The 17,017-nt window shown below is 44.6% G+C and overlaps 1 protein-coding gene across 4 annotated transcripts in view; it reads right to left on the reverse strand.

Annotated features, from left to right (window-relative positions):
* Positions 1–10,448, reverse strand: part of Pcmtd1 (protein-L-isoaspartate (D-aspartate) O-methyltransferase domain containing 1) — a 61,748-nt gene extending 51,300 nt beyond the window's left edge. Inside the window, exon 1 of one of the 4 annotated variants that reach the window (XR_003378236.1) lies at positions 10,207–10,267. The gene's annotated coding sequence lies outside the window, so the exon portion shown is untranslated. Of the gene's footprint in view, positions 1–10,206 lie in introns of all 4 variants that reach the window. The other 3 variants (XM_026786570.1, XM_026786571.1, XM_005362239.3) reach the window with 3 other exon arrangements.
* Positions 10,449–17,017: the final 6,569 nt, after the last annotated feature.

The raw sequence follows: 17,017 nt of genomic DNA on the forward strand, positions 1-17,017 counted from the left end.
GTAGACCAGGCTGGCCTCGAACTCACAGAGATCCACCTGCCTCTGCCTCCCGAGTGCTGGGATTAAAGGCGTGCGCCACCACCGCCCGGCGATAATATATATTTAAAGCATCCTGGACCGTTCCCTTCCCGAAGGGATAAAATGTTTAGAAAATACTTAGTAACCACTGCCTTAATGAACCACCAAGTCTGTTATTTTGTAATTGTGGAAGTCACAAGTCTGACACGGGTTTCCCTAGAGTAAGATCAAAGTGTCACCAGGGAAACAATACCAAAAATATCAGGGTCCCAATTCCGGGAACTGCCACTCACGTAAAAATTGTCACTTTTCCTGAAGCACAGCAGGGAGGCTATTTCCACCACACCTGGTGTGTAGTGTGTGTATGCACACATGTGTACACACATTTAATTAGTACCAACTACATCTACTTTGTTAAATGCTTTGTGAAACAATAAAACCAATGACTGCTATTGGTAACACAAGTTCTTAATAGAGAAAAAGCAAGCTTTTTTCTCATTGTAAATAATGATGCATTTCACCCTTTTAAGAGCCAAAATGATTTAATAACCAATTATGATGAACAGATATCTATAAACCACTGTGCAAACGTCTTCTCGTTTTTAATTTCTCTGGCTCACAAAAGAATGCGTTTAAATCATTCTATTCAAATCAACCCCATTAAAATGACTTAAAAGTTACTCTTTTAGGAGAGGATTTACAATGCATGTTGAACCAGCAGAAACCACTGCATGCTTTCCTTGACACTAAAATCCAACTGATTATTTTTGTTTTCCAAAATTTGCTCCTATGTGTGAATATGAAAACTAACTACAATTTTTAAATTGGCTCTAGGGATTAGAGATGTAGTCAAACTCTCCTAGCTGGCTTAAGGCCTGAGGGAAATTCTAGTGTCATATAAACCATGCGTGTAACCCCACACTCAAGAGGTGGAAGGAGGCAGCAAGATAAGGTGAAAATTATGTTCAGCTTCATAGTCCACTAATGCCAGCTTGGGCTACATAAGACTGTCTCAAAAACATGCATACATATACATACATACATGCATACATGCATGCATACACACATACAATCTAGTCACCAAGAAACCATGATGAGCTCGGTATGGTGGTACACAGCAGTAATCTCAGCATTTAGACCATAAGGCAGGAAAACGGTGAGTTTGAGTGTTAGGGTTGCAGGCCTAGGCTAGAGTAAGACTATACACACACACACACACACACACACACACACACACACACACAAACACACGGGGCGGGGGGGATACTAATGAAAACTGAACATACCAGGAGTCAGGAGTCACAGGAATAAAATAAACTGTCCTCGCAAATATCATAAACCATTGTTTGGAACTGAAGAATTTCTATTTCCTTCTACTAAACTTATGGCAAGGCACAGGTAACAACAGCAGAGTGCTGAGTGATCCATCTGCCTGTGGCTCCATAACCAACAACTCAACAGTTAAGTCACCAAGTGGCTGACTGTGCATGTACAGAAAACTTCCTGATGTCAGTTGAAGGCCGCAGCACAGCTTGGACTCTGAAGGCACCGTGTCCTCCAGACACAGTTCCACTTCAAAGAGAATCTGAACACTCACTGTCCACAGCTATCATCACTATCTGTGGTACATGGGAGCTAAATATCAAGCTGAGCTTTTTATGAAGAGGCCCCTCAGCCGGGCGGTGGTGGCGCACGCCTTTAATCCCAGCACTTGGGAGGCAGAGGCAGGCGGATCTCTGTGAGTTCGAGGCCAGCCTGGTCTACAAGAGCTAGTTCCAGGACTGGAACCAAAAACCACAGAGAAACCCTGTCTCGAAAAAAAAAAAAAGAGGCCCCTCACATTACCCGCCACGATAGTCCTGGACAGTGACACCGCTCCAATCACTGTGAACTTCTTTACACTTTCTCATACTTCTTCAAAGACTCCCCATGAGCATACTATGCAGAAGCAAAACCCAACAAAATACCTTTTGATTTATTACGTTATTTACAATGTCTTATAAAGAATAGTGGTTATGGGGCTGGAGAGATGGCTCAAAGGTTAAGAGCATGCCTGCTCTTCCAAAGGTCCTGAGTTCAATTCCCAGCAACCACATAGTGGCTCACAACCATCTGTAATGAGGTCTGGTGCCCTCTTCTGGCCTGCAGGCACACACAGACAGAATATTGTATACATAATAAATAAATATTTAAAAAAAAAAAAGAATAGTAGTTATAAGAAGAGCAAAGAAGCCAGGCATGATGGCATCTGCCTTTTACTAGCATTTGAGAGACAAAGGTAGGTGATCTCTCTGAGGACGAAGCCAGCCTGACTTACACAGGGAGTTCCAGGCCAACAAGAATTTCAGCGGGCACTGTATGAAAAGAAGAAATGAAAGAATACTGGTTCAACGTGCATAAACACAAATGAACCATATCTTCAACCAAATTTAGAAACACACACAGTGCACTCTAAAACGAAATGGCATAGTCAACAAACTTTTACAAACAGATTTTCTGGGCTGAGAGACAGCTCAGTTGGTAAAGTACTCAAATGGCATTGTAGGAAGCCCTGAGTTCAACCCAACACTTCAGGAGTGGCGGAGGGGCACACCCGTAAAGCAACACACCAGGTGGCAGAGGGTGACCACAAGTTCAAGGTCATTCTCTACTAGGTGAGGAATTTGAAGCCAGTCTGAGAGGCTTGTCTCGAGAAAACGTAAAAAAGTTAATTTTTATATCTACCAGAAAAACCTGCAAATCTCTATTTATTAAAAAAAGAGAAAGGCCGGGCAATGGTGGCGCACACCTTTAATCCCAGCACTCGGGAGGCAGAGGCAGGCAGATCTCTGTGAGTTTGAAACCAGCCTGGTCTTCAGAGCTAGTTCCAGGACAGGTTCCAAAGCCACAGAGAAACCCTGTCTCGAAAAACCAGAAAAAAAATAAAATAAAAATAAAAAAAAATACTCCATAACCAAACTACTATGTATAAAAATACGTACGAATAAATATGTACAAATACATAGGCTGGGGAACCTATTCTTGGCATTACCTGACAGAGCAGACAGATCTAAGAAGCTGCTATGATTTCCATAATGCTACATATCTAGCCCCTTAAGTCCAAAGGAATCAAAGGCTACTCACTATTTCCTTTGCCACAGCATCGCTGCAGCCACTTGTTTGGGAGTTTACATCACGGAAATAGGATCTCGCAGAGCCTAGGCTGGTCTCATACTGATTATATATGAGAGGGTGACTCTGAACTCTGAATCCTCCTACCTCTACGTCCCAAACACCACAATTACAGGCTCCACTTTTACCGTGTATTTATAAGATATGGATATTCATTGTTCTTCACCGCCTTGACATTCAAGAGTATCCTGACATAAGGTGTGTTTCAGAAGGCATGGTGTACATGTGTACATGTATATGTGCATGTATTTATGGGCATGTATGTGGACGTGTGCATGCACGTGCATGAATAAGATGGCCAAAAGTAAATTTGGACTGTCTTCATCAATCCACCCTATTGAGACAGGGTCTCTCTCTCACTGACCCTGGTGCTCACCAGTTCAGCTAAAATGGCTGGCCAGCAGCCCCCGGGACCCTCCCATCCAGCCCCACCCCTCCCCGTGCTAAATTCCAGGCCTGCTACTACTGCCCCTGGGTTTTCACATGGGTGTTGAGAATCTAAATTTACTTCCTGCTTGTGCAGCCAGCACTTTGCCAAATGAGTTGTCTTTGCAGCCCCTTATTCTTAAGGTGCACAAATTTCTTGTTTATACATCAAAGCCTGAACAATGACTCTAGCAACCCATGAGCAGAGAAAGGCTGACTGAAGGAGAAATTTCTTTAACTTCACTTACTTCAGTAGTTTAAACCCCCCATTTGAATATGCAATTTACAATTACAACATTAATGATCACATTAAAAAAAAAAAAAGCCGGGCGGTGGTGGCGCACGCCTTTAATCCCAGCACTAGGGAGGCAGAGGCAGGCGGATCCCTGTGAGTTCGAGGCCAGCCTGTTCGACAAGAGCTAGTTCCAGGACAGGCACCAAAGCTACAGAGAAACCCTGTCTCGAAAAACTGAAAAAAACAAAACAAAACAAAAAAAAAAAAAACACACATGGAGCTGGGTGGTGGTGGCACGTGCCTTTAATCCCAGCACTTGGAAGGCAAAGGCAGGTGGATCTCTGAATTCAAGGCCAGTCCAGGACAGTCAGGGCTACACAAAGAAACCTTGTCTTGGAAAAACAAAACAAAACAAAACAAAAAAACCAGATAGTCCTAGAGGCTGTGGCATTTTCTCATTAGTGATACTACTGGGGAATCTTCGTTTGCTCCATAAACACATTTTCTGTTGAATATATTACAATTTGCTGCATTTGTCAGTTTTTTATCAAGCTATCTGAGGCAAACTATCTAAGAACAAAAGGTTTATTTCTTGCATACTTGGAAAAGTTATAGCTATGCCACAGCATGCTCTCGGTTTTCAAATCAGCCCTCTTGTTTGTAGCACATGGAAGTGGACGGCAAAGAAGGGGGTCTTGCTGGAGTGCAGAGAGCTGGGCGGGCAGGCTCCCTTTTAGAACTGCCTCTCGGGGGCTAGAGAGATGGCTCAGTGGTTAAGAAAGAGCATTGCCTGCTCTTCCAAAGGCCCTGAGTTCAATTCCCAGCAACCACATGGTGGCTCACAACCATCCGTAATGGAGTCTGGTGCCCTCTTCTGGCCTGCAGGCATACACACAGACAGAAAACTGTATACATAATAAATAAATAAATAAAATATTAAAAAAAAAAAAAAGAACTGCCTCTCGCTAGAGAATTACCCTGGAACTGCCTGAGCACCAGTTATTTTAATGACTCCCCAGGGCCTGAACCCAACTAACCTAAAGACCTTCTGAAGACACCACCACCAGGCACTTCTCCAGTCCCTACCACCTCTCGCACTGCCACACCGGGTACCAATCTTAGAACACACGGTTGTGACTGGTCTCTAGGTGTGAAGCGTGTCTAAACGCTCAACTACTAAACACATTCAGAGTGAAAAGCTGGTGTGGGAAGCTCGGAGCATCCCATTCTCCCAGTTCTTACGAACTCTAGCAAGTAGAGGCACATGGTCCAGTACTGTTCACTCACCAGCCAGGAACCATCAGGTCAGAAAAAGAAACAAGAAACATCTGCTCTGGTTCAAACCACAGTTCCCCAAAGCATGGGGCCCCAGGACGCTGGCTACTTTGAACGCATAGAACATACTGGAGAAGCCTCAGGAACAGGCCCTCTGAGTGCCTACCCTTATTTCTCCTGCTCCATTTCCCTCCACAGTCGGCCACCGAAATTAGTACTCCTCTTCCCTAAAGCAGGTTATAGAAATTATAGTTCCCACCCACGAACGTGAGCCAGAAAATCGGGCATTTTATTTTAACCCTCCCCGCCCCTCTTGTGCTCAGAGCCAGTAATGAAACTCTGACCAATCTTTTCTGAAGGATCCAATCGCTCTCACTCAGGCATACTGACCTGTACCAACTGGAAGGCACAGAGACATCAGGAAGAATGTTTGCAGACAAGTTTGCTTGGCTTTTCCCCTCCATCACCGCACCTGGCCACACCTCTTGTCTAATTACACTTCTATAGGGTTAGCCATTCTTCAAACCCTCTGAATCCGCACGCCTCTTATGTCACGTAATCAACTACGCAAATCTATACATGCACTATGCTTTTCTCCTGGATTGAGATAGGGTCTCGCTAACACATTGCTGTTTCCTGGACCTTGGTCTGAAGACCAGATTGGCCATGAACTCAAGAGGTCACCCTCCTCTGCCTCCCAAGTGCTGGGATTAAAGGCTGTGCTACCACCACCCTGCTCTATTTTAAACTTGTTCCTCCCACCCCAGTAAAAAAAAAGTTCATCTACTGGGTTTGGATGTTGTTTTAGTGGAGAGAGTAGTCCTAGGGATTGAACCCAGAGCCTGATGCAGCATCCAATCTGTGCTGGTATCCAGACGACTGGAGCTTCCAGATATAACAAAATGAAAATGGAACACACATGATCTTGCTCCATCTCTTCTATCTGCATACACACAGAAGAAACTGTGAAGTGGGCGTAATTCAAATTCCAAAACATTGATGTCTTACAAACTTAGATACGATGGAAGAAACCAAATATGTAAATAAACTGACTTTCATATAAGCGCTTTACCATTTCCTAATCATTTAAATAAAGATTTCACATGATCTATATACTTAGAACAAGAAAATCAGGTTGTTTGATACATAAAACTCAATGTTGCAATGTGTGTCTATGTGCCAGAAAAAGAAAGAGAAACAGAACAAACAGAATCAAAGATGCGGCAGCTAAAATGAAATACTTCTTACATGTTGAAGCAGAGGAGTTTTTCCATCACTGGTCAATCCTAAACTCACGCTGACATAACACAGGACTTGGCTACGCTCCAAGAACGTCACACACCAATTACAGTGGCTAGAGCATTGGGAGGAAACAACATCACATCACCCTGAAGCGTGAACAGGCGGAATCCACTACCACACAGACCAGGAAGAGGGTCAGAGCTTGTCTTTACACAGGGCTTACTTTTAAAAATGAAGATGAAAACAGGAAAAAGATCCCAAGAAATGAACAATGCATGAGAAAATAAGTTTACATTCTTTTGTGGGCCAATGCTAAAGTCTATAACTATATAAATTCATGTTTTTTAAGAAGCACTGGGGCCACTTAATAGAGACGACACAGAGGAATGATGCCTGGAGCATCAATCCCAGCCCCTCCACATACTAGCCGCGCCTAACATACATCACAAGGACCAATTGAGAAGAAAGCATTCGATGGTGGTAACACACACACACACACACACATACACACACACACACACACACAATGTGTTTTGGGTTTTTACTAGTCACCTGACAACACAATCAGGGTTTTCTAGGACAATGAATATCAGTAAGCCGGATGAAAAGGAAACCCTGGATTAGAGGTATCTTACTGTGTACAGGGCTAAGAACAAGGGGGAAAAGCAGGGTGACAGAAAATACCATTGAGAGTAAAAGTGGAAAAGCTGGGGTGAGCTTTTGATTTGGTGCCTATGTGATTAAGAAAATATTAAGGTTGTTAAAATAAAGAAGTGAGAGGTACTGCGACTCAAAACAGAATGGCAGCCAGTAAGAACTGATCAGAGAGAAAAGCGGCAGCAAATCTCAAGGCTAAAGAAAATGAGCTGGTGACACAAGACCAAAACAGAGGGGAGAGGGGCCAGGCACAGCTAGAAAAGTAAGAACCAAAACCATGAAGACCCAATCCAGGCAGGAGCATTGGGGTTGCTGGCTTAGAGCAGGTAGAAACCACAGTCCTTCACAGGGGACAGCTCTTCAAATGCAGTATAACTTCCAATTATGAACTGAACACACATGAGATTGCTGTACAAAGTATGCAAAACTTGCGAGGTGCTGAAAGCTACTAATTATTCTAATTCAATTCCCAAGAGGATACAACTAATAAAGAATACTAATAATTAGATATTTTTCCAGTATCTCAAAACTAAGAGAGCTGTGAGTTGATCTGACTTCAGGGAATCTCTTTATCCTCCCTTTGTTTACTGACAGTCAATTCTCAATTTCATGCCCGCTCCTCGCACTTTGCCTTCTCCCTGTAATCCCGGTTCTGGAAAAACAACTCCGGATGGAATCTGAAATGGCTTTTCTTAAATCCGTAATTGGGATTTTAGGGCTCTCACATTTTTGGTATGTAGTCCGTTTTGTGTTCTTTACCCTGGCCAAAACAAGACAAAACCGAAGTCAAACAAACAAAACACAGGAAACAAATGAAAAAGAGAGAGGGCTAATGATAATTTAAATTGGTGATATAATCTAATCCCTTGTGCTTTTTGTTTAAAAAGAAGAAAAAGAAAGGGGTGGGGGGAAACCCACAAGATCCAAAACAGAGTTGTTTGTTTCTGACTACTCACAGGAAGGAATGTGTTCAGGTTAAACTTGAGAGTAAGCTTTCCCACCAGCCACAGGACTGCCCTGTCTGGAGTACCAGGAATCTTGGGAGGGCCTCAGGCAACTATTAAGCTCCAACTTCAGCCATTACTCTCAATTTTTGAAAACACACTCAGTACATTCCCGGTCCTCCCTGCTTCAATAACTAAAAGTGAAAAGATTTTATGTGCTATTAAAAATATTTTCCTAGGCTGAAATATTCCACTCATAACTTGTCATCCTTCACGGGGAAGAACAGCTCAAATCTTTTTACTATACATGGATTTTGCATCAAATATATAGCAATTATACTTTATTTACATCTTACTATTGGTTATATTTCCTTAAAGCTACAGTAGTTGCACCTGCTGTAAATAAAAAGATTAATATAAGGCCGGGCAGTGGTGGCGCACGCCTTTAATCCCAGCACTCGGGAGGCAGAGGCAGGCAGATCTCTGTGAGTTCGAGACCAACCTGGTCTACAAGAGCTAGTGCCAGGACAGGCTCCAAAACCACAGAGAAACCCTGTCTCGAAAAACCCAAAAAAAAAAAAAAAAAAAAAAAAAGATTAATATACCATGAGGCAGTTATAGATTTTTAACGCCCATGAAAGAAGCAAAATTTAATCTTAATTTCTACTTTGTATTCTTTCCAAATTACAGAGGTTCAGCTATTTTAATATGAAACCACCAGAAACCTCATCTACAACAACACCATGAGAGTTTCCTACACCTCTCCAGAAAGTTCTGATAAGGTGTTCCATTCAGGAGAACAAGGCAGAGCCAAAAAAATGCAGTTCTAGTACTCAGCACACCCACAAAATCAAAGCAGCCCCAGAAAGGCCAGAGGCAGGCGCTCCGGGCCTCCTCTGACTGACCACAGAATCAGGAAGACACTACTTAAACCTTTATGAAAAACAGCACCAGCATATTGTTGCCAGAAATAACTAAGACACCAGAGAACCACCTCTTCATGTCTTTTAAGCCCAGTTTCTAAATAGAACGCTCACAACTAAGTTTACCATCGAAGGAAAGGCACGTTTAGAACAAGATGGTTGCCTGTGATTACTTTAGGAGTGTTTTCCTTGGAAGCTATCAAGATTAGCATAAGTACTCCATTTCTAATAAAGTTAGTTGCAGCATGAACCTGCTCCCTTACAGTGTTATTACTAGCAAGTCGTGCAGTACCGATATTCTTCCACTTTCAAACGTCTCCCTAGGGGTCACCTAGCAAAACATTTCATCCGCGATTTCTTATTTCAGTACAGACTTCTAGGCACTGATTTTGTACCATACTTCATCATAAAGCAACCTCAAGTTTAAAGAATTAAAAGCTGCCATATGGTATGAAAACTTTAAAACATGCAATAAAGAAAAAGTAAGCTTTATGTAATCTTTCGGCAGTCACTCCCTCCTGTAAACACTGACGGAGCTCTATGTAAACATAATCGACCTGCTTCATATGAAAGTATCACATGTGGCCTTAGATATTGTGAAAGTCTCAGCTACTTAGTTTCAAAACACTGGCTTGTAAGCTTGCGGGCCGGGCACGGCAAATTCGTGTTTGATCCGGGCACTTAGGAGGTGAAGGCAGGAGAAGCCCTAAGTTCAAGGTCAGCTTCCCCTACACAAGGGGTTCTAGAGCACCCTGAGCTACAAGACAAAGTCTCAAATCACAAATTACACAATCACTTTTTAAGGGACTTGCTATTGAAGGTGTGAAGCCCATTTTAAATAGTGAAAGTATGAAAAAAAAGGTGGAGGGATCGATGTTCTACATACGAATGCAATTTTTGTCCATAAATACACTCCTGACATGCACCGGCAAAATCCTGAATGGCTGACTGCATACACTTGGAACTGGGTTACCCTGAGCAGAAGGAGAGTAAACACTGGGGCTGGGGAGCAGAAGCCTGAAAGAGGGCAGGAGTCGTGGGTCTTCATTGTTTTCTTTTTTCTTACAGAGCACTCAATACTTCGGTAATGAAAAAACTCCATTGCTAAGAGGATTCCTCCTACTCCTCCTCCGAGCCCAAATTCTTCAGAATTGTAAAGGCACAGCTGTGGTTTCACGATTTTCAAAAGACAAGCATAAACGAAATAAGCTGAAAAACACCTTGCCTCTGCAAGACAGCTAGCTCGCTGTGCTTCTACCTTTTTCTCCCCTCCGGGGTCTAAAATGCCAAAGCAGCAGACGCGCAGGGCACTTACCGTGGACGCAGGAGACGCTCAGACAGCAGCAGCGCCCGCTCCGGCCGCGGAGCCCTGTCCCGGCGTCACGACCTGCGTAGGCGGGAACCCTCCAGGCCAAAGCAGCAGCAGGCCGGCGGCGGGCGGAGCGCCGCAGACAGAGCCGACAGGGCCGGGCACGGCGTCCGCCAGCGCCCGCGCGGAGGGCGGGGCCCGACCCCGCGACCCGCGGACCCGGGCAGCCGGACTGTCCCGGCCTCCCTGACCGCCGGGGAGCTGCGCATGCGCGGGGCGCTCCCCACCTCCCACAGACGCCAGTGTCAACACGGCCGGGAACGCCCCCCAACGCTCAGCCCGGGTGGACTCCGCCCCCTCGGTGACCGCCCCGCCCCTTGACCAAACAACGCGAGACTTGCCGAGGCGGCCGGCCGCACACGCAAATCCCGCGAGAGCTCTCGCTTTGGGCTTTGCCAGGGTTTGTTTTGCTGCGTCGGTCCGGTGCGGTCCGGTGTGTCTGATGCACGGGCTGCGTGTACCAGGGCCTCTCACCCCTGTCCTCTCAGTGTCTCTGTGGCGGATGGCAGGGCCCATGCCTACTCACCGGTCCCCTCGGCAGACGCTGGTGTCGCCTCTACGGGAAGGAGCAGAAGCAGGGGAACCCCGCCGCCGATGGGCCTCCGCGTAAACACATCTCTTCCAACTATGAGACTTAGTGGTTTTGTGGGTTTTTTTTTTTTAATTCTTTTCGTTTCCAGCGCATAAAAGACATGGTCTCCCAAATGCTGTAATTTTTTCCATCATGTGTTTCCCTCCAAACCATTGCGATGATTCAAAACCTTTATGGGTTTCCTAAAGAAAATTAGAACACTGTTGGATGCCGGGTGTCATGGCATCTGCTTGTAACCCTAGCCCTTGGAATGGTCAAGGCCTGTCTGGCTGCATACATACATCAGGTCCCTACCCAAAAACAAAATTGTCTTGACGCCTCGGTTACAAGTGTGCAGTGTTTAAAAAGTGTACAGTGTTTAGGAAGAACAAAAGTCAGCATGCGATCACGAAATGATCACTTGGAAACAGTGAAGTTGCTGCTGCGGTGACCTGACTTTGAACTTAATAGCGTCTCTGTATTTTCTTTTAAATCACAACGGTCTGCTCAGTGGGCTTTTAGCTCGGAACTGGAAAGCATTCTCCTCTGTTCCTTAGTCCAAGACTGTGGGTTAGATTCCTTAGTCCCAACTTCGGATCTCTTGCCTGGAATGAAAGCACTCCTCATCGTGATGGGATCACAGTCTTTCAGGATTAGTTTTCCTATACTCCAGACAGAAAATTACACCAAGTAGGTGTAAGGGCTCATACCCTGTAATCCCAGCACCTCTGCAGATGAAAGCACATCAGGAGTCCAAAGTCATCCTCACTTAAGGCCAGCCTGGGCAATATGAGACTGTCTCAAAATTAATTAATTAATTAATTTAAAAAATCGTACCATAAACAAATTAAATTCATATGATAATACAAATACTAAGAGGTTCCTTTAACAGAGTCTCCAGGTTGGCCTCAAACTTGAAATCCACATGCCAAGCCTCTGCCTTGGGAGAAATTACAGATGTGTTCCATGCCACCTGTTCTAAAATAACAAGCTAGAAAACTTTCTTATTTTTCTACCTTCCCTCTCAGTCCCTGTGGGAATTGTTTTTTAAGTAGGCTTTTTTTTTCTACTGAATTACAGATGGACAACTTTTTTTCTTTTTCTTCTCTCCACTTTCCAAGTGCTGAGATTATAGGTGTGTACCAGTGGTCATGTTTATCAAGAGGAATAATAAGTACTCTGTTTCTAAACAGGACCAGGGGCTGCTCTGCTCTGTTGAGTTGCCATCGTCACACAATAACTTTGTCTACATATGATATGTTTATCTTTTATTACGTTTGTGTGTATGTTCCCACAGATTTGTAATCTAGGAAGGCTGAGTGCTGTGGGTGCCAGGCTGTTTCCAAATCTGTTATATTGGTCAACTTTTAAATTCTTTCATCATCTAGATTTATTTGAAGATTTTAGAATTTACATAGCCTACAGGCAGTTTGTCCTTGGCATCCTTGATCTATCTTTGGAGAAAGCCTGGTCTTGGGAATAGTAGTAACACTTGCTGTAATGACTTCATTTTTCATACCAGGTGGCTTCACCTTTATTATTCAGCAGGAAATACTACAAGATGCTATATAGCATGGCACTCTAATCATAAAACCATATAGTCAGAAGCCTTCTACTATCGCAAATGTTTACCCTGGTATGTGTCGGGGACCAGCCTAGACAAAAATATCTCTTGCGTGGAGTTTTAAAAAAATATTAGTAAAGAATACAAAGATGCGAATGAAAATAATAAAATGAAGAAACATAGAACACAGTACTGGGAGGGAATTCCAGTGAGTACTGAAATTCTCCCACATTTAATTTCCAATTGCTTAAAATACCCCTGACCCAAAAGGTAGGAGTAAGACAAAAGACAGCATAACAGGACACGAGGAAATAGACATACCAATTGAAGGTTACTGGCTACGTTCACAGTTAAACCTTCTGTGGCTAGAACAAAGTAAGTCATGCTCACCACCAAGACCAAAACAGTCTATAGGCAAGCCACTCCCTGGGCGGAATTCACTGTTATCTCCTCTAGGGAAACCGGAACTTGGTTGGGTCCTTAGACTTTTGTTTGGGTTCTACTTCTCTTTTCCTGAAATACAAGGTCTAGTTATTAGCCACACCTGTTGACAATAACCTTGAGAGAGCAGAACTCTCCAACCGTCCTTTGAGGTAGAAGCATACTAACCTTGAAGGAACTAGAGGTAAGTTCCTACTGTCTGACCTTTGGTCAAAGTGGAAATAGGCTGACATTTTCGGGCCTCCACCTGTGTGGTAGTGAAGACTTCTAATGCCAGCACTAACACAGTGAATGTAGCGTGATCAGTGTGGAAGCAGTGGCAGGTGGATCTCTGGGAGTTCAAGAACAGCCTTGTCTAGATATCAAGTTCCAGGACAGCTGGGGCTGCAGAGAGAGATTCCGTCTCAAAAGGAAAAAGAAAAATAGTGCAAGGCCAGGAGGTGAAGAGATAACTTAGTGGTTTAGAGTACTGGCTGCTCTTCCACATGACCTCTGTTCAGTTCCCAGCTCACAACTATAACTCCAGTTCTGAAAGACCCCCGGTGTGGGGGGAGACTCACTCAAGTCTCGGGATAACACAACCCCCTCAGTAACTCATGAGAGACCGTCCTTGCTGCAATTACATGAGGTTTATTGACAAGACAGGAGCCAGTGCACTGGGGCCGAGACTCATAACCCATGCAGGGAAGGAGTTGGAGCCCGAGTGACCAGGAGAAGGGGTTTTTAAAGGAAGAAACCACAGCCCAGGGAGGGTGTCACAGAAAATTCCGAAAATACCAGTGATGATCACAAGAGGGCAACTTCCTGCCTCTCAAGATCACTCTCTTTTTTTTTTATTCTTTTTTTTTTAATATTTATTTATTATGTATACAATATTCTGTCTGTATGTATGTCTGCAGGCCACAAGAGGGCACCAGACCTCATTCCAGATGGTTGTGAGCCACCATGTGGTTGCCGGGAATTGAACTCAGGACCTTTGGAAGAGCAGGCAATGCTCTTAACCACTGAGCCTTCTCTCCAGCCCCCTCAAGATCACTCTCAAGATCATAATCAACTAGTTCCTTAAACACAGTATCCCAAAAATACCAATGATAATCACAAGGGGGGAAACTCAAGATTACAATCTAACTTTATCTTCAGCTAGTTCCTGAAACACAGTTACTGAATCGGCTAATCCTAGATTTCTGATTCTTCTCTTCCTGCTTAGATTTTTGGCTATTTTTTTCTTGCTGGGGGGGGGGAGACCTGGATTTATCCAGGTCTTTCAGTTCCAGGGGATCTGACCTCTACAGACATGGAAGGTATACAGTATACAGATATATATTCAGGCAAACACTCAAAAACACATTACAATAAAATCTCAAAAAAATTTCTTTTGAAATAACACAAAGCCATCTCTGGCTACATAGTGAATTCAAAGCCAGCATGAGGTCCTTGAGACTCAGCCTAAAGCACTCCACCCCATCCTCCCAGAAAAAGAAAAAGGAAATGTTCTGTCATTTAACTGATAAGGTATTCAGCAAAATGTATTATATTCCAAGTACAAACTATTCTCGTCCTCCTGGGGGCTCATATTTGATACAGGCATGACCTTGACATTGTCATGTATTGTCTCCAGCCTCAAAGTTGGAGGCTTCCTTCTGTTGCCAAGTTTATTCCAGCACCATTGTTAACACAGTAGCCCTAGGTAATGGTTTATGGAGCCAAATCTATCCTGGAGCCTGAAAAAGTTTGCTCATATTTATCATTTCACAGTCAATGTCTGGGAAAGCTGTGAACTAGAATCCTACTAAGTCTGGAATGGCTTTGTCCTGTTGTTTTGTTTCCTTGCTCTGATTTGGTCTTTCCCTCTCAACCCCAACTCCAGACCAGTGACAAACACACATTCCCTCTAAAGAACTTCCTATGCTCTGTTTTATTTGTCAGTGTTTGATAAATACAATCGTTTTCTTACTGATTTTCAAGGGCATAAGTATAGTTTGTTGGGAAGATGATAATTGTCTTAGTCTAGTAGGGCTACTACAATAAAGTACCAGAAACTATACCCGATGAATACGAAACTTACTTCTCATCATGCTAAAGCTGGGAGTTCAAGATTGTAACTGTTATTCTTTTTAAAAATGCTCCAAGATCCCCGCGGCAGTAGGCAGCAGAAATGCTGTAGGTCCTAAATGGTGGTAGTGGGCCATGTGGTGGCAGACAGCGGGCCCCAGGCAGAGATGGCTGCTGGTCCCAGAGCAGTGGTGGCAGGCCATGTGGCAGCAGGCAGTGGGCCCCAGGCAGAGTAGGCTGCTGGTCTCTGAGCAATGGCTGGTTCCAGGCAGGGAGACACATGGCGGGCCGGCAGAAGACAGAAACATGGATAGACATAACATGCAGGGTGAGGTTGAATGTTTATTCAGGGGGTTATGGAGCAGGAAGGGTGAAGGTGGGGACAGAGAGAGAGGAAGAGAGAGAGAGAGAGAGAGAGAGAGAGAGAGAGAGAGAGAGAGAGAGAGAGAGAGAGAGAGAGAGAGAGAGAGAGAGAAGGAGGAGGAGGAGGAGGAGGAGGAGGAGGAGAAAGAGACAGAGACAGAGACAGAGACAGAGACAGAGAAGGGGGAAGCAGAGAAGTGGGGAGAGAGGCAGAAGCGAAGCTGCCTCAGGCCAGAAGCTGAAGATCAGCCTGCCTCAGCGGATGGGGAGGGGAATGGGTGTGGCTTGTCTCTTAAAGGGACCAAAACCATAACAGTAACATGATTAGATGAAGAGTCTGGGGAGGGCTCATCTCCTGGTTCGTCCATGACAGTTACAGGAGCAGAGCAGTTCTTGCTCGATGGAGCTCCCTATGGATCCACCTTCACAGACCCTAAAATGAAGGTCCATGTGGGACAATGGTCTGTACTCTGTCACTTGTACCCTGTGACAATAGCCGAGCAGGAAGTATAGGAGGGATGACCAGGCAGGAAATAGAGGCAGGGCAAGGAGAACAGGAGAATTTTGGGAAGCAGAAAGATTCAGTCCGCAGTCATCACCCAGACACAGAGGAAGCCAGACACAGCAAGCAAGATGTGACTGCCTTGCCGAAAAAGGTACCAATCCATGTGGCTAATACAGACAAGAATTATAGGCTAATATAAGTTATAAGAGTTAATAAGATGCCTGAGCTACAGAACTCTAAAAGACACCCTTAAATTGCCTCGGAGACCGTGTGGACTGGGTGACCCTCCTCCCCTTTGCCCTGTTTAGAGTTAGAAACTCTCCTTACCAATAGGGCTGAACCTTTCAGATGATGTTTGGTACCGCACCCCCTATTGTTCCCAGCCTACAGACAGAACTCTTGGCAGAGTTAGAAGACCGGGACCTCCTTGACTCTAGACAGAATCCAATGGGTTCATAAACATGCCTGGCCAAAGCTTAGGGACCTTTATGAGTCTGGTTCCGCCTGCGCACCTAAGCCCCATAAGTTTCCACCAGGGGACTGGCTCTGTTAAGAGACATTGCAAGGGAACACAAGAACCCAGGTGGAAGGGACCCTTTGTCATTCTGCTGACTGCACCTTCTGCCATCAAGGTCCACGGCATAAACTCCTGAATCCTCTATACCCATGCCAGACCACCGACTCCTTCGCCCTCAAAGAAGACTACAGAGGAAAAGGATGGAAAGCCAACAAGGACCCCAACAATCCATTCAAGCTCAGGGTGTGACGTGATCATGCTGACTGTTACTTTGCTGCCTCTGCCAGTCAGTGCGAATGTCTCATCAAACCCTCACAATCCAGTGAGCCACACATGGGAGGTCTACAACTTGGCCCCCCAAGAGATTTTGAGCTCAAATTTCAAGGTAGCCCCCCTTTGGACTTGGTTCCCAGACTAAACTCTGATTTATCTAGGCACGTTCTTATAATTGAGCATATCGGACAAAGTCCTTCAACAATACCACTTTTATGACTGTCCTGGTCACGTCCAAACAGCAAAAACAATGTCGAGGGGTGAGGCTGGCATTTTTTATTGTGGATCATGGGACTGTGTGTCTATGGGGCAAATTTGGTGGACAGCCCCAAAGATTGATGATCTGGTCTCCATAGAAGAGTTGCCCCACCCCAGTGTATCAAAGGACTCTGTAGGACACTGAGGCATATCTGGGTAGGGATAGGAGCTCAGATTTTTGCCAAAACATGGGTAGAGGGTCACTGTAACCCC

Source organism: Microtus ochrogaster, linkage group LG5 (genome assembly GCF_000317375.1).
Source record: "Microtus ochrogaster isolate Prairie Vole_2 linkage group LG5, MicOch1.0, whole genome shotgun sequence".
Lineage (NCBI taxonomy): Eukaryota > Metazoa > Chordata > Mammalia > Rodentia > Cricetidae > Microtus > Microtus ochrogaster.